The following is a 22,179-nucleotide window of genomic DNA, read 5'->3' as shown; positions in this document are numbered from 1 at the left end:
GGTGGTGGAAGGGCTCAAGGAGGGTAGGAGAGCCTCGGATGCTGAGGAAGGAACCAGCAGGGGGAGAGAGAGAGTTCCCACAGAAACTCAGACGGAGGGATGGCTCCAAGATACTTCCAGTGAGAACAGCGGAGAGGTTTCAGGACCTCCGCTGGGGACGCCCACTCCGCGTAGGAAACTGTCACGCAGAGAATCCAGAAGGAGAGTTTCCGTTAAGGAACTCTTATGTTGGCGTAAATTCCGGAAACGCCCACTGACGGATTCTGCCAGCGATTGAGGTAGCCATACGTCCATGGCTCTGCGGACTGGGAGAGTTTAGAAACAGATTGCATGAGTTGAGAACTCAACCGTTTACGCACAAGCAGCCCCTAAACCCATAACAATACATACATACATACATACGTACATTAGCTTGTTCCCAACACCCCCCCCCACAATGCACTTGGCACTAGGTAACCAAGCCTCCCTATTTAGCATGATCATTATTAGGTACAGGCTATTCATTAGTCTGAATGGAAGAAATGGAGGCAGTGAGAGATTTTACTTTCTTGCGCTCCATGATCACTGCAGATGGTGACAGCAGCCACGAAATTAAAAGACGCCTGCTTCTTGGGAGAAAAGCAATGACAAACCTAGACAGCATCTTAAAAAGCAGAGACAACACCTTGCCAACAAAGGTCCGTATAGTTAAAGCTATGGTTTTCCCAGTAGTGATGTATGGAAGTGAGAGCTGGACCATAAAGAAGGCTGATCGCCAAAGAATTGATGCTTTTGAATTATGGTGCTGGAGGAGACTCTTGAGAGTCCCATGGACTGCAAGAAGATCAAACCTATCCATTCTGAAGGAAATCAGCCCTGAGTGCTCATTGGAAGGACAGATCCTGAAACTGAGACTCCAATACTTTGGCCACCTCATGAGAAGAGAAGACTCCCTGGAAAAGAAGGGGACAACAGAGGACAAGATGGCTGGATAGTATTCTGGAAGCTACCAGCACGAGGTTGACCAAACTGTGGGAGGCCGTGGAAGACAGGCGTGCCTGGCGTGCTCTGGTCCATGGGGTCACGAAGAGTCGGACACGACTAAACGACTAAACAACAACAACAACATTCATTAGTCTTTCAAAAACATCTTTCTGTTCCCAGAAGAAGCTGTATAAAAAGAAGCCTACTGCACGCTACAGGGGGTTCAAACAGGGAATTCTGGTGTCCAGTCCTTTGGGACCACTGGACTTCTTTCTAGCACAGCTAAAACAGCAGGCTTTAGCTTGCAGGGGTGGATTAATATTTCCATTTTGGTTTCTCTAAGGATCACATTTTTTCCCATTCTCAAGCTGAGTTTCCCACAATTCCTTATCAATTTGCAACGTTACAGAAAACTCACCAGCATTGTAACACAGAGAGGTGTTCTTGATGGGAGCCCTATTCAGAACAATTTCTCTTGCAAGGCTGAAGGATGTAAGCGAACCTTATTGCCTGCCCATCACCTACCATGTTTCGCCTTCCCCAACCTGCCAACACCTGCCCAATGCCACCTGGCCTTCCAAACCCCCAATTACAAAGAGTAAACAGGATGTACAAATCACTTTCCTAGATTTTTGTGGTTGGTACAGCTCATGTTTGTGAAGAGAGAGAGAGAGAGAGAGAGAGAGAACAAAATCCCTGAAAGTTTTTAATGCACTGCAGCAGTCTGGATGCTAAGCCTACCCTACAAGCATAGTATATTAGTAAGAAAGCAAGCTTTGTATAAACCAAAAGGATATGCTTGGAGCAGTATCCTTCTTTTTTAAATAACTTTTTATTGGGTTGTATAAACAAGGATCAAAGGAATAACATATGGTACAAAGACAGCAGTACCTCGGTTCTCGAACGCCTCTGTTGATGAAAGTTTTGGAACCCGAACGCCAAAAACCTGGAAGTAAATGCTTCCGTTTTCAAACACGCCTCAGAAGTTGAATGACTTCTGCTGCGTATTTTTCAATTTTCTCAATTGAATCTGCAGAAAGCCCTTTGCGCCTCGGTTTTTGAACGTTTCGGAACTCAAACGGTCTTCCAGAACGGATTATGTTCGAGAACCGAGGTACCACTGCAAATAGACCAAGTCCTCTAATGTCATTCGTATACCACAAAAATAGCATAATAAATTTGCTATCTACAACATATGGTTCATTATTAATGGTCAATGTGTAAGTTCTTTGTTCATGGTTTCAACAAAAACAAAGGGGAAACAGGATAGAACAGAGTTAACAGATAACATTCAACTAACTACCCTTGTAGTTGTGCTTAGATTAAGTATGAGCAATAGTCACCTTTCCTCTTACGTTAACCAATGAAGCAATATAAAATGATGGACGTGAAGATAACAATTTATGTTTAAATGTAAATTCAGATCAACCAGACTGAGTCAAATGCCGATGGGGTGTGTGTGTTCATTTTCTGAAATACTGGTACATGTTATGACAGTGCTTTTTTTCTTGAAAAATGTTTAGGGGTACTTTCATTTTGACTCAAGAAAATCACCATTTTATACTTCAAATCGGGGAAAATAAATACAGTAAATGGACAACAGTACAAAGATTCACAAAATATTTAGGGGTATACATACTCCTGCATCCCGTCCCCCCAGAAAAAAGCACTTAGTTATGAAATTAAACCACACTGGTGCAAAGCCATCTTTGCTGATCTGACCATGTGTCCTTGGAGCAGTATTCCTTTTTATATATATATAATAATTTTTATTAATTTTCCAACACAAATAAACAATCATATCAGAATTTCCACAAATTTAACTCTATTTGGACTTCCTTCAGCTTCTCTGACAATCATCCATATTTGCCTCCCAGTTACGCATTTCTTCTGTTTATATTGCCATTAACCTTCCCTCCCACTTCTATTTCTTTCAAACAATATATCTCAACTTTCACAGTGCTTCTTGGAACCCCACTAGCGTTGTTTGCACATCACACGTTCTTTTCAGATATTCAACAAATTTCCCCCAGTCCTCGATGAACTTTTGGTCTTGTAGATATCTGATTTTCCCAGTTAGTCTGTCCAGTTCTGCGTAGTCTGTCAGCTTCAGTCTCCATTCTTCTACCGTCGGTATTTCTTCTTGTTTCCATTTCTGGGCCAATAGGATTCTTGCTGCTGTGACTGCATATTGGAAAAGTTTATAGTCCTTTCTTCTTATTTCCTTTCCTGTAATCCCTAAAAGAAATATCTCTGGTTTCTTTACAAATGTGCATTTTAACATCTTTTTCATTTCATTGTATATCATCTCCCAAAATCCCTTCACTTTCTTACATTCCCACCACATGTGATAAAACATTCCTTCTATTTCCTTACATTTCCAACACTTATTACACGTCTTATACATTTTTGCTAATTTTACCAGTGTGATAGACCATCTGTAAAACATTTTCATAACATTTTCTTTTAGTGCCGTACAAGCAGTGAATCTTAAGTTCTCCTTCCACAGTTTTTCCCAATCCTCAAACTGTATATTGTATCCAAAATCTTTGGCCCATTGTACCATTACCGATTTAACTTCCTCATCTTTCATATTCCATTCCAACAATATTTTGTACATTTTTGAGAGAATTTTAGCATCATTATTTATCACTTCTGTCTGGAACTTTGAATCTTTTTCTACATAACCCTTTTCTTTAATATATTTTTTAAACATTTCATTAACCTGAAAATAATGCAACCAGTCATAAACATGTTCTCTTAACTTGTTTGTATGGCTTTAGTTTCCATTTTCCTCCTTCTTTGATTATCAATTGACCATATGTAATCCAGTTACCTCTCATATTTATTTTCTTTACACTCATAACCTCTAATGGAGACAACCAGTGTGGAACTTTGGGTTCTAACAGGTTTTTGTACCTATCCCATATTTCTATTAGTGAGCTCCGAAATACGTGGTTCCCGAAACCTTTATGAATTTTATTCTTTTCACACCATAGATATGCGTGCCATCCAAATCTGTTATCAAATCCTTCTAAATCTAATAACTCCTTATTCTCTAATTTTATCCATTCTTTCAGCCAGCAAAGACATGCTGCTTCATAGTATAATCTCAAGTCCGGCAGGGCAAAGCCTCCTCTTTCCTTTGCATCTGTTAATAACTTAAATTTAATTCTCGGCTTCTTACCCTGCCAGATATACCTTGAGAGCACTCTTTGCCACTCCTTAAAAATCACTACCCCCTTTATTATGGGGATAGTCAGACCTTGAAGCAGTATTCCGAATGGATTCAGTAGACACTTGTAATCAGCACACATACTGAGAAAATAAGTGCTGCTTCTTTAAATAGATGCATACATATTTTATTGCTCAAGTCTCTAAACATAGAAAACTGGTTGTTATATAGTTTGATTTCTGAATACAAATAAAAGATTAAGTATGGTTCCACAGCCACCGCGCGCCCCCCCATCGCCCACATTTGTGTGTGTGTAGATGTGTACATAAGCTTGCCTTTTGTAGCATTTTAAAAGATTCTTATGGAGTGAGGGTTAAGCTGGGGCAAAGCAATTTGGCACGCTTGCCTTGGATTTTAACAGGGAAAGCAAAGCAGACCTGAGCTGACCTTAACAAAACTGAGGCGGAGATGCAACTTGTGGCTTGCTGAAAGCAAGCAAAAATTATTCAACAAACAGTTATCTTGTGTGAAATCATTAAGTCCTGTGATTACTGCATTTACAGGCTGCCAACCACATGCCTTTTATGAATACGGCGTGATCAAAAATCAAGCAAAAAACAGGATCCCTAGAGCTACGGACGCTGTACCAGCCCACTGGAATCCTGATTATTGCCTTTGCCTCCTTATAGCACCTGACCTCAATGTATTCTCATAAATTGCTTTTGCTCTCAGGTTTCCAAAGCAGTTTGCCATGCAGCATGGATCTCTCAGCTCAAAAAAGAAGCATAGATGAGGCATAAACTTTCTTCCCTAAACCTAATTGGGAGTGTACTCTTAATAGGGAACTTCCCTGTTTAGGGGAGTTTTTAATACTTAATGCTGTATTGTTTTTAACACTTGATTGGGAGCTGCCCAGAGTGGCTGGGGAAACTCATCCAGATGGGCGGGGTATAAATAAATTATTATTATTACATAGAGGTGTTCCTGGTAGGTGCCCTGCAACTATGAAATTTCCTTCTTCTGAAAGGATTGCCCAAGTCTGAATATTATCCAGAAGCAGCACGAGATATGTATATTCTTGTTTCACAATTTGGGAACTAGCAGAAGACTTGTTCTGAATGTCTTCACCAACTCAGTGTCCTCCAGATTTTTGAATTGTAGTCCAAAACGCCAGGAGGGCAAAGCTTAATCAGGCTTAATCCAGAGAAAAAACTCTGCTACCACAATGGGGATCGCCTGTTTCTTCCCCACTGAGTCTCTTGTGCCCCCCATCACCACCCACCCAAGTTGACTCTCCCAAACAATGTTGGGAATATGGTCAGGTGGTAGCAACAAGGGGGCACAAACAGATGTGCTACCCACACAAGGGACCCTCTGGGTCGCAGCCTCTCTTTCTGCCGCAGTTCCAGGTTTAGCAACTGCAATACCAATAGCAATTGCTTTCTGGATATAAGGAGCAGAAAAGAGTAAAGGGAGGGAGGGAGGCACTCAGAAGATGGTTAAAAGACAATCTAATTTGGAGATAATGAACCAAAGTGCATGTACTCACTCAGGCACAAGCCAGGAGATGCGAGTGACAAGCTATTATTTGTCTAAATGCAATTCCAATGCAAAAGATCATCAGTTTCTAAAGATTTCTCCCCCACCCCCCTCTCTCTCTCTTAACTAATCAACACATAACTATATATTGGTGACAGATCACTATCAAAGGATTCTGGAAAAACAACACATTACAACAACAAAAGTCGGGGAGGGGGGATGCTATGAATCAGTCAAAGGAAATGTACTTAGGATGAAGTACAACTTTAAGAAGAGATAGTTTTCCCAAGCAGTGGCCGGGGGACAACAACAACAGGAAACCAGATACAATATTTGTAATGCTCTATTTATATACAAGTTACAGGTATCACGGGATTGCTAATTCAAGCCCACGTAGGATATACCAGATTAAGGCGGCAGTCCCAGGGCAAGATCTGCTGGGATGAACAGTTTAGTATGCCAGTAGGCCTCTGGTTCAGTCAGCTGGTTCCTGGCTCTGCTAAATCCTCAATCCCAGCTCAGTTGAAGAAACGCCAGAGTAACTTGCTCATCCCGGGGCTCCACCAACTGAGCTGAAGCTGGCTGAAGCGAGTCCGGTGTAAATCCTCCCCAAAGGGTTATTTCAGCACCATGGTGGGCTCTGAATCCGAAGCCCATTCTGCTCAGTCATGTGACCTGGCCTCTTGTTGTTGTTTTCTTCCAGGCTTAGGCAAAGCAGCAGCAGCAGCCTCATCACTGAAAGAGGTTTGGATCTGGTGTGACTTTACTCCCAATTAACTTACACCAGCTTGCTTCATGCCAGTTTCTTGTGAAAAGGGTTGCTCCCTTACTGTGGTATATTTTTATATCTTTGGCTATTTTGATCTGCTGCAAACCACCTTAAGTGTCTCACATTGAGCCGGGAAGGAACATATAGAAATATTTTAATAAAATAAACAGAAAAGAAGAAATTCAAAATCCAATTTCAAAGCTGACGAGCTCATGTGTTCCGACTACACTCCACAGACTGTGTCCAAATACCGTTTCACTTGCTCGCATATTTTGCCCCATCAATAAGTGCTCGAGGATCTGAGATTAACTCTGGTGTCCTTCATCTCTATTTGCAGCCTTGTTATTCGATCAATCAGTCTCACTTTGCTGCATTACTATTATTGTATTATTAAACATGTCTGGGAAATATAATTGGCGATCAATTCATAGATTGGCAAGAGTTTTCCAGCCAAGTCAAGAGTACAATCATACATCTTTGGGCAGACGTGCTAAGATGACACTTCTTTAATTGCCATGTGTTGAGACACACAGAGAAGTCCTAAGACATGTTGGCTGTTCAGTGCTAGTTGCACATCTCTCTGGATTGGGCGCAAGCACATAAGCAGCTGTTGCTGTACAGATGTGCTTGTTTCTTCCTCCAAAGGTTTCCTTTCTAGAAACATTTCCAACATACTACAACCTGTTCTTTTTTTGCTTCCGCCCATAGAACAGTCTGACTCTACATATAAACTGTTTAAAAAAATCAATTTAGTGAACTATAAAATGCAAATATGCTTAGGGGGGAAAAATAAATACTGCTCACAGAACAAACCATAGCATGGATTTGCTTCCTGTCTATTACATAAATCTGTTGTTTAACCAATGTTTTCAGTCGTTGATCACACTAGTTTACAATTGATGGCATTCCAAGACTAATAACTCACATATCACTGCATAATGTAACAATCTTCAGTTTCTAAATCTGCAATTTATGTTTTAGGCTGCTTTAATTATCTCAGTTCCCAATTCCAACATTTACCTCTTTGGAGACCGAAAAGAAATAAGCTCACCACAGAAACAAAGAACTGTTGCTCAAGCTGAATACAAAATTACAGGATATTTTAGACCACTCTTAGGACCTTTGCCATGAAAAGGAGGTGTCTTGCACATTACATAACAGTTTTAAGGACTCTGATAGCTTTGCATTTCCCCAATTTCCCAAAAGATACAACTTAGTGCTGCATTTCTGACAGGGCCAGCCCTACTGTTAGACAAAGTGAGGGGGCTGCCTCAAGTAACTAATTTTTGATGTAATGGATGGGAAGCAAACTGTTAGTTGCTTTAAAATGCTTGAATACATTCTATCAGAGAAGTCTATGTGGGGTGGTTGGGATATTTTATTAAGGTGGGGGTTTTGCCTCAAGATGCCAAAGTCACTTGTCTAGCCTTTGAAACTACGCCCATTGATTGGGAAGGGGCTGCCATTTGCTGCACTACCTCGGGCAACAAAGTATCTTCAGCTGGTCCTGTTCTCCAGTATTTGTTTATTTGTCCTTTGGTGGCTTACTCCTTCCCATTTCAGAAAATACATCCAGCAATGTGTTCCCGAGCAGAGACGTATAGCAGCAGGACAGCCACCCTTAGCTCACCTCCAACGAAAGTTACTCCTCATGCTTGTAATGAGTGGGCTGTTGCGCTATTGGTAACTCTAAGAATCTCCCCGATTCGGAGCGCACAGGTTTGCTTGAACGATAATAAAATCGCAGTCAAAAAACTAAAATGCAAATGCTTGCTCCAGGCAACGTAACAGGCAGCTGCACAATCAGAAAGCCAAGACCAAGCCTTGGCTTTCAGATCATGGATTGTCTAGGGTGAAACAAAGCCACGGTTCGAACATGAGCCAAGTATTATGGTTTGCTGCTCCCACTCACTGGTAGGGAGCCATGAAGTAGGCAAAATTGGCCCACTCCGATTAAGCCATTAACCATGGGTTACCATGGCGTGTGAACGAGGCCACGGGGTGTGGTATAAGATAAGGGGAAGGAGCTTTTGCTCCAGCATCTATCCACAAATCAGTTTTATGTACTTAATGACCAGCTACAAAGCCAGGAGGACTTTGCAAGCAATAATCTCCCCCCCCTCCTTTCTGCAGAGCTGTTCGCTATCCGATATTGCCTATCACAATAAATTAAACACAATCAGATTAAAACGCCACTCAGCAGCCCACTTTAAATGCATTATTTTGCCAGCTAGCTTTATTCCGCTATTGACCAAGAGCAATACCAGTTCATGCAGGCCCTTTTGTTCTCTATTCTGTAGCATTAATCTTAGCGCGCGCACGGCTACACGGTAATATCTCAGCCACCAAGAACAAAGCGCATGTCAGCTAACAACCTGAAATTTGGCCATCCTCAGCACATCAGCACGTTTTGTTATGCTTTTCCCTCTAACTGCGGTGTGGCGTTTTGTGCAAAGAGGGGACAGCCGTGTGGGTAAAAGAAGTTGTCCTGTCTGCTCTGTCATTAATCCGAGTACTTAAATCCCCGAATAAAAGAAAAATCAATGCGGCACGGCAATGTTTGCTAATGCAATGTAATAAACACACTTACCTTAGAGAGTATTCTCAATGGATTTCGCTTCTTTACTATGTTTCAAGGCTGCAAAAGGATAAGAGAGGAAAAGAGGAAGCATTGAGCTGCCTGCCAATTAAACGGGAACATTTGCTCTATAAATTAGTAGCTACGTTTTAACCTAAGTCCAAGCTGAAGGAGTTTTCGGGAAAACAGAGCTCAGTCTTTCTACTGGTGCTTTGGGGGGCGGGGGGAATAAAACCCAAAGCCTATAAGTTGTACGCTTATAGTGCTAAACAAGGGAACTTGAAACATTCACTGCCACTTTCCAACTCTTTCATCCCATCATCAGAGTGACAGACAATACTGAAGATGAGACATAGGCAGGTGGAAGTTTGGAGAAAAGGCCCATGCCTATATAGATTTGTGCCAATATTTGACATACAGTGGTACCTCGGGTTAAGTACTTAATTCGTTCCGGAGGTCCGTTCTTAAGCTGAAATTGTTCTTAACCTGAAGCACCACTTTAGCTAATGAGGCCTCCTGCTGCTGCCGCCACATGATTTCTGTTCTCATCCTGAAGCAAAGTTCTTAACCTGAGGTGCTATTTCTGGGTTAGCGGAGTCTGTAACCTGAAGCGTATGTAACCTGAAGCGTATGTAACCTGAAGTACCACTGTATGTATAAGACATGCGCAGCCGCTGCCCATGCAACAGCTTCACTGCCAGATGTGAACCACAGCATGTGTCACCATGGCCAGATCCAACTTTTCAAGGAACAGCCAAAGCTGGAGTGTTACCCCTGCCTCTCCTTCTTCCTATCTCAAGGCAGAGACAGGTTTCTTTTTTGCTTAAGCTTCTCTATAAAGGACAGTGTATATTATAATAATGACTTTGGGGCCTCAAATCCTCTCTCACTCTTACCATTGCATCATAATCAGCCATTTAGCTTTGTTTGCAAAATGAAGCCACTGCTCTAAGGTAACAAAAGTGGTAGCTGTTTGGGTGATAGTACTCTGAGTAGACCCAATGAAATCAAAGGACTTAACTGATTTCACCGCTCCAAGTACGAAAGACAGGCACAAGGGAGCAACATTCTTAGCAGTCTGCATAGTAGCCATGAATTACTTATGCATCTGAACATCTGAAGGCCAGAGGAGCAAGCGAACAATTACTTAATCGCATCTGCCTTTATTCAGATGTTGGACTATAAAATGGTTTGCATGCCCGAACCTGCTAGCTTAACAAGCCATGGTTTGTTTTTGAGCGGTTGACAAACCTGGATTTGAAGCCGGTTTGCAAACAGCAATTTGGGCCAGCTGTGGTTTGCTGTTACGTCAGAAGCCACGGTTATTTATTTATTTATTCATTCATTCATTTTCATTTAATGCTTATATACCGCCTTTCTTTCAAAGTAGTAAAACCAAACTAGTTAGTAAAAGATAAAGGATCCCTGACAGTTAAGTCCAGTCACGAACAACTCTGGGGTTGCGGCCAGCATTGAAATGCCTAATGCCACGATAGCAGTCCAGTGGTCAACATTGCCTGCACCTGGTTTCCCAAAGCCTGCCTGATGGCAAAAGTCTTAGCCAATCTAACCTCTCTTGGGAGGGAATTCTACAGTATGGAAGCAGACACAGAAAGGACCGTCTTTTGTGTCACTACCAACGATGCCTTTGATGTTTAGGGAACAGAGAGAAGGTGCTCGTCCTTCTTAGCGCGTGGGCAGGTTCGTAAAGGGAGACAGGATCTTTCAGGTAACCCAAGTCTGCTGGATCAGAAAGCGACCTACCTACCAGTGGCAGATCTCAAATCTCAGAGGCACCCTGTGCAATGCTAAAATTTGTCGTCGTCCCCATCTCTCTCACTCTGTTCCCACAACACTGTTGTGGCAGTGCAGCAGCCAGTGAGGATGAACCAGTTGTGCTACCTTAAAACGCTCTTTGCTTCTATTCCAGCATCCTGCCAACCAGACAGCCCCATCAGAAACCCACAGCCAGGACTTGAGGGTCAATGATGAACAGATAGAAAATAAAGAGAGACAACCAGTAACGAAGCATTGTTTGGGTCCTCTACATTTGAAAGCTCAAGTCGATAATGTGGGCCATGGGTAGGCAAACTAAGGCCCGGGGGCCGGATCCGGCACAATCACCTTCTAAATCTGGCCTGCGGACAGTCCGGGAATCAGCATGTTTTTACATGAGTAGAATGTGTGCTTTTATTTAAAATGCATCTCTGGGTTATTTGTGGGGCATAGGAATTTGTTCATCCCCCCCCAAAAAAAATATAGTCCGGCCCCCCCACAAGGTCTGAGGGACAGTGGACCGGCCCCCTGCTGAAAAGGTTTGCTGACCCCTGATGTGGGCCCTTAACTATGGTTTGGGCAAATCCTGGTTTGGTCTCCTATCTAAACTGAGTCAGTGGCAGGAAGAAGGGAAGAACAAAAGGTGTGGGATAATATTTGTAGCATATTACATCTAGAGAAAAACGAGGGGAATAAGTGACTTGATGACTTTATTCCAGTTTCCAGTCAAAGGTTGTCTAAAGTGGAAAGAGGTTGTATGTCCTTAAGCACTCAAAATATGCCCCTAAACTGTGCTAAACTCTGGAATTTCAATATACACGCAAAAGATTTAAACTCTGGAGTACTGTAGAGTTTGCACACCAGCAAGTTCTCATAACAAATAACTCTGCTACAGCCGTATTTGGGGGCTCCAGAGCAATACGGAATTAATGTGTGTTTTGAAGACAGCTGGTGGCAGTGCTGTATACAAGTTTAGTAGGGGTGGCATATTCAATTTGAGCCGTGTCTCATCTGGTTCCCGTTAAGATAAAAATTTGAATGCCTTTCACTGGAGCATCCTCTGATGTGCTGGCCAAGTCTCAAATCAAAATATCTATGAGCATTTACCTGCATTCTGTAGCGTATTCACTCTCCTTCACACAGACTTATTGTTCTATTTGATTATGGAAGCATGCACAAAGCCCTTCAGATTCAAAGATGAATGCAGCTAGATAAACACAGATTTACTCTGAATATTAAGCAGCCAGAGCATCTCAGCCAAGGCTGGGTTAAAGTAATTTAACTTCATTTTCTTCCCTTTTTTATAATATAATTTTTATTCAGAATAACGTGAAACAATGCAAACAACAAATAATGGGTTTTGGTCACTGGATACAGTCATGCAAAACACAGTCATGACGTGTGTAAGGCAGAAAATAATAGAAGCATGTTAAGTTAAATTACCAAGACAAAAAGATGTATGAGTTACAGGGGGTCTAGGTTCCTCCAGGCAACAGTTAATAAAAGACAAAGAATCATAGAATCATAGAATCATAGAATTGTAGAATTGGTAGGGTCCCTGAGGTGTCATCTAGTCTGCTACCCTGCGATGTGGGAATCTCAACTAAATCATTTGTGAGAGACGGCCACCCACCCTCATCCAAATAAACATAAACCAATCAATATCTTCTTTTGTTTCTCCATGAATCCCTCTACGCTACAGCATTGTGCAAGTTTGCCAGTCAGAGCCAAAGCACCAGACCCTTTCATACTCGTGAGAGCACTTGTGGTTGTCTGAAACCAGCTTGGTCTCAGTTCCTCTCACAGAGTATTAAGCTGTAACTTCATTTTCAAAGACAACAAGTTGTTTCTGTTTTAATTTAGGGTATAACAATATTCCATTGAAAAATAAGCATGGGGGCTGCATACAAACAATATGTTTAAAGCACACAGAGAGAGACCAGAACCCTGGGCACTGCGGTTTGTTAAGGGTGGGAATTGTAGCTCTGTTATGGGTAAACTACAGTTTCCAGGATTCTTTCAGGGGTGCCTAAAATGTATGGTGTGTATGCAGGCATTGTTGGTGCCGCAACCACAGCCCTATGTTGGATTTTTTATTTCCACGCCATTCCATTTAGTGGCATTTAAAGGGCTCAACTTGGGCTAGCTGCCATTCAGTACCTTCCCTCCCAGAACTCTCTAACAAAGCTTATTTTTCTCTTTCCTTATCACCCCCTTTTCCATTTGTATTGTCTGTTGCACTGTCTGTATCACTATATTAAATGATGAACTGCCTGGAGTGCCTGGTACTGACCTTTAAAGCCCTAAACAGCCTCAGCCCAGTATACCTGAAGGAGCGTCTCCACCCCCATCATTCTGCCCGGACACTGAGGTCCAACGCCGAGGGCCTTCTGGTGGTTCCCTCAATGCAAGGTTATAGGGAACCAGGCAGAGGGCCTTCTCAGTAGTGGCACCCGCCCTGTGGAACACCCTCCCACCAGATGTCAAAGAGAAAAACAACTACCAGACTTTTAGAAGACATCTGAAGGCAGCCCTGTTTAGGGAAGCTTTTAATGTTTAACAGACCACTGTATTTTAATATTTTGTTGGAAGCCGCCCAGAGTGGCTGGGGAAACCCAGCCAGATGGGCGGGGTATAAATATATTATTATTATTATTATTATTATTATTATTATTATTATTATTATTATTATAGATCAGGGATGGGGAGCTTCCAGCAGCTCTTGTCACCTTTGACTTTTGGCCACCGTCGCTGGGGCTAATGGGGACTTGGGAGTCAAAATGCACCTTTGGGAGCGCCAGGTTCTCCACCTCTGAGCTAAACAGTACAAGAAGAAAAGGTGCAAATCAAGAGCAGGCTGAAGATTTGGGTGGCACCTATTGTGCAGTTCTCATGGGCAAGAAGCCTCCTTAGTGGTAAAGAACGCAGGCATAAATCTCTACAGAATCAGACCCCCCTAATTGAACTGATTGCACAAACTTAAGGGCCAATGAGGTAGGCAAATATTGATGTTGCCATATTTAATTTAGGAGGGAAATCAGAGTTAACCAGTTTATTGTTGTAAACAAAGGCATTTGGTTAAATGAAAGTTCCATCAAAGCTTAATAGCCAAATTCAAGTGAACATAAAGTAAAGGCTTATGTACTTTCTGTGGTTTCTATAACGGCTAATCTAATAACTCTAAATGGAGTGTTATTGTTTATTCCTTTGCCTCCATTCCATAAATTAGATAAAGCAATCTGACAGTTACAGTACTTGGGAGTTTTATTCTACTAAGTGATTTTAAAGGCTTCTCATACTCTAACAAAGTCATGACTTGAATGACTACTAGAGCCCCCCTTAAAACACACACACACCACACGGCTAGAAACGAACCTGCGCACGCTGCACCCAGAATTGTCAGAGGATGTTAAAGCGCCGTCTCCTCTGTGAAGGCACAACTATTAATTGTGTTTACAGAAATTTAATTTTCAAAGTACCTCTAAGCATTTCCTGTGCTTTCTTACGAAGTTATTGTTGTGTACATTTCTTCCTGCTTTAAAAATGATTGCACATTTTTTATTATGTTCCTTTAAAGCACTTGTGAGCTTTCAGCGTACAACCTTCCCAAGCCAAAGGAGCTTACAAAAGGCAATTGGCTTCATAAGGATAGCAGGAGTGTGGTGCTTCCATGTAACTTACAGTACAATCCACCTACAATGCTTCCAGTCTGGGCCTCAATGATCAATGATTTTTAACCATCCACCTGCAATCAATGATTTTTAACCATCCACCTGCAATCTCGTTCGATCGTGCTTACTCAGCAGAATTTGACCTTGGTACCATTTCGTAATCTCTGTATCTTTAAAAAACACACAAGAACAAAACCAAAGAAAAAAGAAACCTAAAGCGTGGGGAGGGGCAGCTTCATAATTCAGTAGCATGAAATTCAGTAGCAGAGGGAGGAAACTGAGTGGAAGGGGAAAGAACAGAGCAGCTGGAGGAGGAGGAGGAGGACAGAGGAACAAAGACCCCCTCCACACTATACATTTACAGCAGTATCATACCACTTTTTAAAAAAATCCTGGGAACTGCAGTTTGCTAAGGGTGCTGAGGGTTCTTAGGAGATCCCTAACAACTGAGTTTGCCATTATCAGGACCTAGCCTACAATGGAAAACACAGATTGGTCTTTGCAATCCAAGTTGGTGCATTTTGGGGCTTTCCAAAATGTGGTTTGCAATCTTAAGTGGTTTTACCATTCAAGGATGGAATCCTTCAAGGGCTCTATAGTTACAAGTCTCAAGAATCTCAGTCTTGTAAATGCTACTGGAATTTGCAGTTCAACATAAATCATAGGAAACAAAATGTTACTACAGTCTGCAGGTGGCACTCATCCAAGTTTTTACTCAGAGTAGGCCTGTTGAAAATCATGGCCCTAATTTAGTCCTGAAATTTAAGTTGTGCACCACCTTCTGTTCCCCATCCCTTTTCTCTGTCTGCCTTCTCCCCTTCGCATTTATTCTGCCTTAGCCTTTTGGATTCTCTCTTACTGTGTAGATTGGCTAATAGCTTGCAGATAGAACCGCACAGGGCATGTATGCCAGCTTGGCCTCTAGCAGAAGAATACCACCTGCACTCCTACAAAGACTAGCCAGCACTGTGCCCCTAACCTCTCTGGAATTTATCCACCACTTTGTGGTTTGATTTTGCTTGGGTTGTTTGTTTGTTTTTTGGTTTGTTTGTTTTTTGTTTTTTTTTAAAAAATATTACTAAGTTGTTCTTTTTTTATTTCTTCACTGAGCTTTCATCGCTGTTCCTTTAAAAAAAAATATTCTTTTAAAAAATCAATAATGCTTCCAAATAATGCAATCTGGATGAATTCAAATTTTGGAACAACAGGTTCTAATTTTGCTTCATTCCATAATTGGCATTTGATCCTGCCACTTTGAAAAAAATTGCCTACTTTAAATACACTTCTAGTGTAACAGAACGTTTAGATAACTTAGGAAGATGAAAAATTAGAGACGTACTTATATGCAGTTGAAAATAGAATCAAAAGGACCCCTGGGAGGGATGGGGGGAAGTCAGGAGATTCAGAGTAATCTCGATATTTGGATTTTGTACTGTTTTATGTTGTATGTTTATATTTTTGAAAATTGCCTAGTTATTTTGTTCCTATATATTTATGAATTAGTGTCATGGTGTGTGGGAATCTCTGCTGTCCTCGTTTCGAGTATGTGGCAATCATTCAATAAATATGAGAAGTCAGCATCCTTGGCCTCTGTTCAACTGTGTGAGACGCTAACAAGAGCAAGACAAAAGGTGACAGCGTCTCATCTGTCTGCTCAGACAGTGTAAAAATCATCAAGGTCCTTCTCCCCAAATGAGCTTCCTGGTTAGCTCCAAGCCTTCTTTATTAAACCTCACAAAACGTTGAGCTTACTGGAGAAAGGCACACACTTGCATCCCTGAAGCCAAAGCAAAATTTCTCAAATGAACTTCTTCTTCTTCTTCTTCCTCTTCCTCCTGCCTATTTTGCCTTCCACGCACATACAGCTTCACTGGTAGCCTAGAAAGTGAGCACCGGGGAGACAGAGAGAGAGAGAGAAAGAGAGAGAGAGAGAGAGAGAGAGAGAGAGAGAGAGAGAGAGAAACTCCCTGCACATTTCATTCACGTAAGGATCTGCAAGCTGTTCTGTATGACAGCTGAGCACTGCGAGCTAAAGCAACTTGTTCCGCCTGTCAGCATCCGAGAACCTACAGCAATGAGATACAATTGTGATGACACCACTGCAGTAGAACTGGGTCAAACTTACGGTCACTTTAAAGCAGAATGTCAACCGTTCCTTTCTACTTCAGTAATTTGATTCAGTGGCACTTGAAAAACCGTTAGAAACTATTAGCTTCATATCTAGGTTCAAAATCAAACTGTGACAAGTGTTAGAAGAATCCTCCCGTGAGCCCAAGGATTGCAGGAATGGTAATGCCAACATGAGTGGCAGATTCCATAGGTTTTCTCCAGCGATATCAAGTGCTTTTCACTCCAAACAGTTCCCTAGTGGGTCATGACATCGGGCATCTTCCTTCCATCTGCTATCGGAGTTCTTTTCCACCGCCACCCCCACCCCCCCAGCTGCACAGGGCAATTAAACCTTCCACATTCTCCTGGCAAATAAAGATAAGCATTATCGTCAATAAAATCCAAACCTTATTCCCCCCAATTAGAAATTTGTACCTTTCACCACCGACAAACTCTTGCAACAATAGGAGAGATTTCCAAGAAAAGCCATTTCAAACAAGCAAATCTCCCATCTCGGAATTATTATTATTTTCTAACAACGCACAAATGCAATGTAAGGATATCTGAAACATACTCTGTAAAATAAACAGGCAAGTAATGCCGATAAGATTTACTTGGAAAAACACATTTGCTCCAACTGTGCCAGTTAATCTCACAGGTTTTGTTTCCATTATGTTTTGATAGAAGCAAACTCTTGTACCGAATACAACATTCGTACCATGCATCTGTTCACAGCAAGGGTAATTTGATGTAAACAGCTGATCAGTACAATTTATTAAATACTACACCATAGGTCTACATTATAACCTTCAGCCGCAAACACTTAAGAGGATAACTCTCTCCTAGCCGCCCTTAGAGGTGCAGAATACAGAACAGATTCAGTCACCTATTGCTTTGTTTTCAACAATTCTCCCTATCCAAAAATACACACTGGAATTTTCACTCAGAAGAATGCGTGATATACATTTGGAAAGTGCTATATGCCTTCTTCCATTGCTCAGCATGCTTATATATTAAATAAACAATATATCCGCGACGTGTGTAGCAAACAGCAGCCTGTTGGCATGCCCTGGCAAACATGTTTTGAGCTATTTCTCTACAAGTCCAAAAGCACATTGTCAAGTTGATGCAGCATACATTTGCTGTTGGGCATCCTCAATGCGGTCACAGATCTGGAATTTCACTTTTCAAAAACAGAAGATCCAGAGAAAAAGAGAGAAGAAAAACATGGCTTCAATGGGAAATTTATTTAAAATACTTATACAGTCATACCTCAGGTTACGAAGGCGCGTTTTCAGGTTGTGGACCGTGTCAAACCCAGAAGTACTGGAATGGGTTACTTCTGAGTTTCGGAGCTCGCGCATGTGCAGAAGCACAAAATGACATCACACGCATGCGCCAAAGTGCCAAATTGTGTCACGCGCATGCGCAGAAACGGCACTTCGGGCTACGAAGGCTGCAGGTTGCGAACGTGCCTCCCGCACAGATCACGTGTGCAACCGGAAGTATGACTGTAATCTCCAAGTCTACAAGATGGCCTGTGGCCAAACTATCTTAAATTGATCTTCTCACATGTGGGGTGTGGGTATGTGCTCTTCAATCCAGAAGAGCAGCATGGCATGGGGGGGGCAGGAGCACTTACCCATCAGGCCAAGAAAGATCAGTACCCTGATCTGGGAGCTATTTGCTTGATGAGAGTAGCACTTTCAACTGGGAGGGATTTTCATCAGGGCTATGACACAGGTGTAAAAGGTTAACACCACCACCTCTACCTGTGCCATAGTTCAAGGCTACATAAAGGCCATTTAAAAAGAAATCATGCATTCATGAACTATCATACAGATGAAACTGAAAGCACAATGGAGATTTACAGGGGGCATACAAGAGCATGGAATTCCCTCCAGGCAAGCCTGAGTGCTGCCAAAAGGAGACACAGAACATTGGGTCTCTCCTTTATCAACCCACTCAGTTTCCATCCTAGCCACGGAGGAAGGGTCTTCCCTCTCTCTACTGCCAGAAGGGAAGTCAAGCAGGCTCGTGAACATGAACCAGAGTAGAGTGGTACCGTTCCAGAAGTCCGTTCGACTTCCCAAATGTTCAGAAACCAAGGAAGCTCCTGCAGCCAATCGGAAACCGCAGAAGCCATGTCAGACGTTCAGGTTCCAAAGAACGTTCAACAAACCACAACACTCACTTCCAGGTTTGCGGTGCTTGGGAACCAAAACATTTGAGTCTCGAGGCATTCGACTTCCGAGGTACGACTGCACTTTGTTCCTCTTTTGCCAACCTGCTTGGCTTCCATCCTGGCTAGAAAAGAAGGGAAGCCCCTATCCCCCAGCTTGACTGCAGAGGAATGGAGCTATCTGTGACTCTGGAGCCAGACCACTGCATTTCTGGGTGTGATGTCCTGTCCTACACATTTGGCATAGAAATTAAGCAAATGATCAGAGGCAGCAGACAGCATTTCATGCCTCAGGCCACCAACCTATCACGTTTCTAGCCTATCTGCAACATCTTTTTAGTAGTCTGCTTTAGTACGGCCCCTTCTTATGGGTAAAAAGTAGGCGAGTTAAAAAAATAATAATTGCAAGTTAGGTAACTTTGAGGAACCTGTAACAGGGCTATTTTGTCAATGTGTATTCTTAGACAGCAAAGATGGAGCTGATGGAGCTCGGCTAACAGAGGCTTGCTCATCCACACATGGGTGGTTTTGTAGGTAGGAGGATGCAAACAATGACTAGGTGCCATAAGAGTTTCCCTCTTCACATATGCCAGATTCCTCCTCCACAGGAACTGCTTTTCCATGGCAAAACTGGTAGATGATCAAGATCGAGCAGAGTCAAACAAAGAGGGAAGACAGCTTGGAGCGTGCAACGATCTAAGCGAACTCAACATTAGGAAAACAAAATTTGTTTTGCAGTGTTAGTCATGTGAAAGTCCTGCAAGTGACTGTCTGGTTGGACACTAGCAAACAGCAAATACCTAGACATGTGTTTCCCCTGGAGATGAATGACTGGAGAATTGAGATGACACAGGCAGGTGCCTCTCTTTCCACTTCCCCCAGTAGTATTGTTTTGTTGATCGGTGAGGCTTACATGCTGCAAAGTGCTGCACAAAATTGTAAGAAACAAAGCTATTTTATGATGGTGTTTCTACAATGCTTTTTCTGTGGCTGGCTTTTTAGTTTGTTTTGTTTTTTTGTTCAGAATGCTCTTTTAATTTCAGTTGCGGTTCATATTTTGATTTGTAGGCCATGTTGTCTTTGATTTTTTTATCATACAAATATGATAAATAAATATGCCAACGCACAAGGAAAGAGGGGTTCAAGCTGTTTTAACACTTTACTTGAATGTAAAAACAGAGGTAGGTCAGGCTGAAGGGCATTCTAGTGGGAGCAGGAGGAAGGCAATCTTAAATTTAGTGCCTGTAGAATAAAGGGTATAGGGAGGAGCACACAGCAAAAACAACATAAATATACATAGAAGTGCAAGACCATGGAGATAACTGAAATTAAATAAAGGAAGAGAGGGGAAGTCCACCAACAGCGTGGTAGAAAAGACCGATGCCTGCCATCTAATTTTTCTCTGCTATGTTGCTCATATATTGTATTATATTTTTAATGTATGTAAGCCACCCTGGGTGACAGCAGCCACAAAATTAAAAGACGCCTGCTTCTTGGGAGAAAAGCAATGACAACCCTAGACAGCATCTTAAAAAGTAGAGACATCACCTTGCCAACAAAGGTCCGTATAGTAAAAGCTATGGTTTTCCCAGTAGTGATGTATGGAAGTGAAAGCTGGACCATAAAGAAGGCTGATCACCGAAGAATTGATGCTTTTGAATTATTGTGCTGGAGGAGACTCTTGAGAGTCCCATGGACTGCAAGAAGATCAAACCTATCCATTCTTAAGGAAATCAGCCCTGAGTGCTCACTGGAAGGACAGATCCTGAAGCTGAGGCTCCAATACTTTGGCCACCTCATGAGAAGAGAAGACTCCCTGGAAAAGACCCTGATGTTGGGAAAGATGGAGGGCACAAGGAGAAGGGGACGACAGAGGACGAGATGGTTGGACAGTGTTCTCGAAGCTACCAGCATGAGTTTGACCAAACTGCGGGAGGCAGTGGAAGACAGAAGTGCCTGGCGTGCTCTGGTCCATGGAGTCACGAAGAGTCCGACATGACTAAATGACTAAACAACAACAACAACAAAGCCATCCTGGTAATTTTTATTTGTAAGGCAGGGTGGAAACCTATTAAACTGCAAGCTTGAACAATGAGCAGAAACCTTTAAACAAGCAGAAGCACCTAAGATGGAGGGAATTAAGAGCAGAAACAGGAAGAGTAACAAGAAGAAAATGGCAATAATCAAGTGTGGGAAGTGAGAGAACGCACCAGATGGCTTCCTGCAGATAGCATCTCCTTGGGAGGACCATTCTGTACGATGCAAGATTTGGGCCCTTGGCATGGTGACACATCCCTTTTCCAATTCCATCCCTTTTTGTATCACACAGAAAGTGTCTCTACTGCCTTTTCAGCCTTTTACACAGAGGTTTTATTCAAGCCTGCATCTGTATTGTTAGATTTGAAATTGTTTTTATATATGAAATTGTGTCCCCCCCCCCAAAAAAAATCATAGAATTGTAGACTTGGAAGGGCGCCTGAGGGTCATCCAGTCCAACCCCCTGCAATGTAGGAATCTCAACTGGCTCATGCACTGGAGATGGCCAGCCAACTGCTGCTTTAAAACCTCAAAGGAAGGAGGTGCCAAGGACTCTCGTGGGAGTCTGTTCCACTGTTGAACAGCTCTTACTGTTCTTCCTGATGCTTAGTTGAAATCTCCTTTTTCATAACTTGAATCCATTGGAGCAAGAGAAAACAAGCTTACTCCATCTGTAAGCTCCTTATGCAGCCACACTGGTTTCTTTAGGTGCCTCCCATTTTTCTTTCTTATTATAATTATCTGCTTTTGTGCCTTCAATATTTCACCTTTAAGAAACTCCCATCCATCTTGGGCTCCCTTCCCTTTGAGTATTTCTGACCATGGAACTTCACTCATTCTTAAATAACCTTCTAATGTCCTATAGAAAGCAATTCATAAACTGAATGAGATAAATGAATAAATTAAATAACCACAACACTGGTAGCATCTGTAGGAAGGCAAGAGTGAATTCCAGATGTGTCAATCAACTGAATATGACAAGATGCTGGACCTTGGGAAAAGAGGAACTGAAGTTATCAAAATGTTCCTCAAGCCTTTGAAGTTGAGGAAACAAATGACAAACAAATATCAATCAAGAACAATAAAAAATGGGTTGCTGGAAAAAGCTGAGGAGCAGGAGGCAAACCCAGAAAGTCAGTTGGCAAGAGTTACACCAATCTCTCCATACCTGGAATGGCAAATAGGCACCTTTCCATAAACATCGTATAGAAAGGTATATGCAATAGCTCTGACCTCAGCATGTCAAAAGTTAGTAATGGCCAAGTCCTACTGAAACTTCTGGAAGAAAGTGTGTCAGATACTTATGAATATATGCAACACAAACAACAGATGACTCATTTCAATGCAATTACATCCCCCATAAATGATATTGCCAGTGAT

At 42.1% G+C, this 22,179-nt stretch overlaps 1 protein-coding gene across 6 annotated transcripts in view; it reads right to left on the bottom strand.

The window, feature by feature from the left end:
* FHIT (fragile histidine triad diadenosine triphosphatase) overlaps positions 1 to 22,179 on the bottom strand; it is a 1,027,317-nt gene that overhangs the window by 970,610 nt on the left and 34,528 nt on the right. For all 6 annotated transcript variants that reach the window (XM_081854051.1, XM_081854049.1, XM_081854045.1 and 3 more), the window contains exon 2: positions 9,037 to 9,084. The gene's annotated coding sequence lies outside the window, so the exon portion shown is untranslated. The remainder of the gene's footprint in view (positions 1 to 9,036; positions 9,085 to 22,179) is intronic.

The sequence above is a fragment of the Podarcis erhardii genome (assembly GCF_964252035.2).
Source record: "Podarcis erhardii genome assembly, chromosome: 2".
In the NCBI taxonomy this organism is placed as follows: domain Eukaryota; kingdom Metazoa; phylum Chordata; class Lepidosauria; order Squamata; family Lacertidae; genus Podarcis; species Podarcis erhardii.
This window is presented reverse-complemented; position numbering and strand designations above follow the sequence as displayed.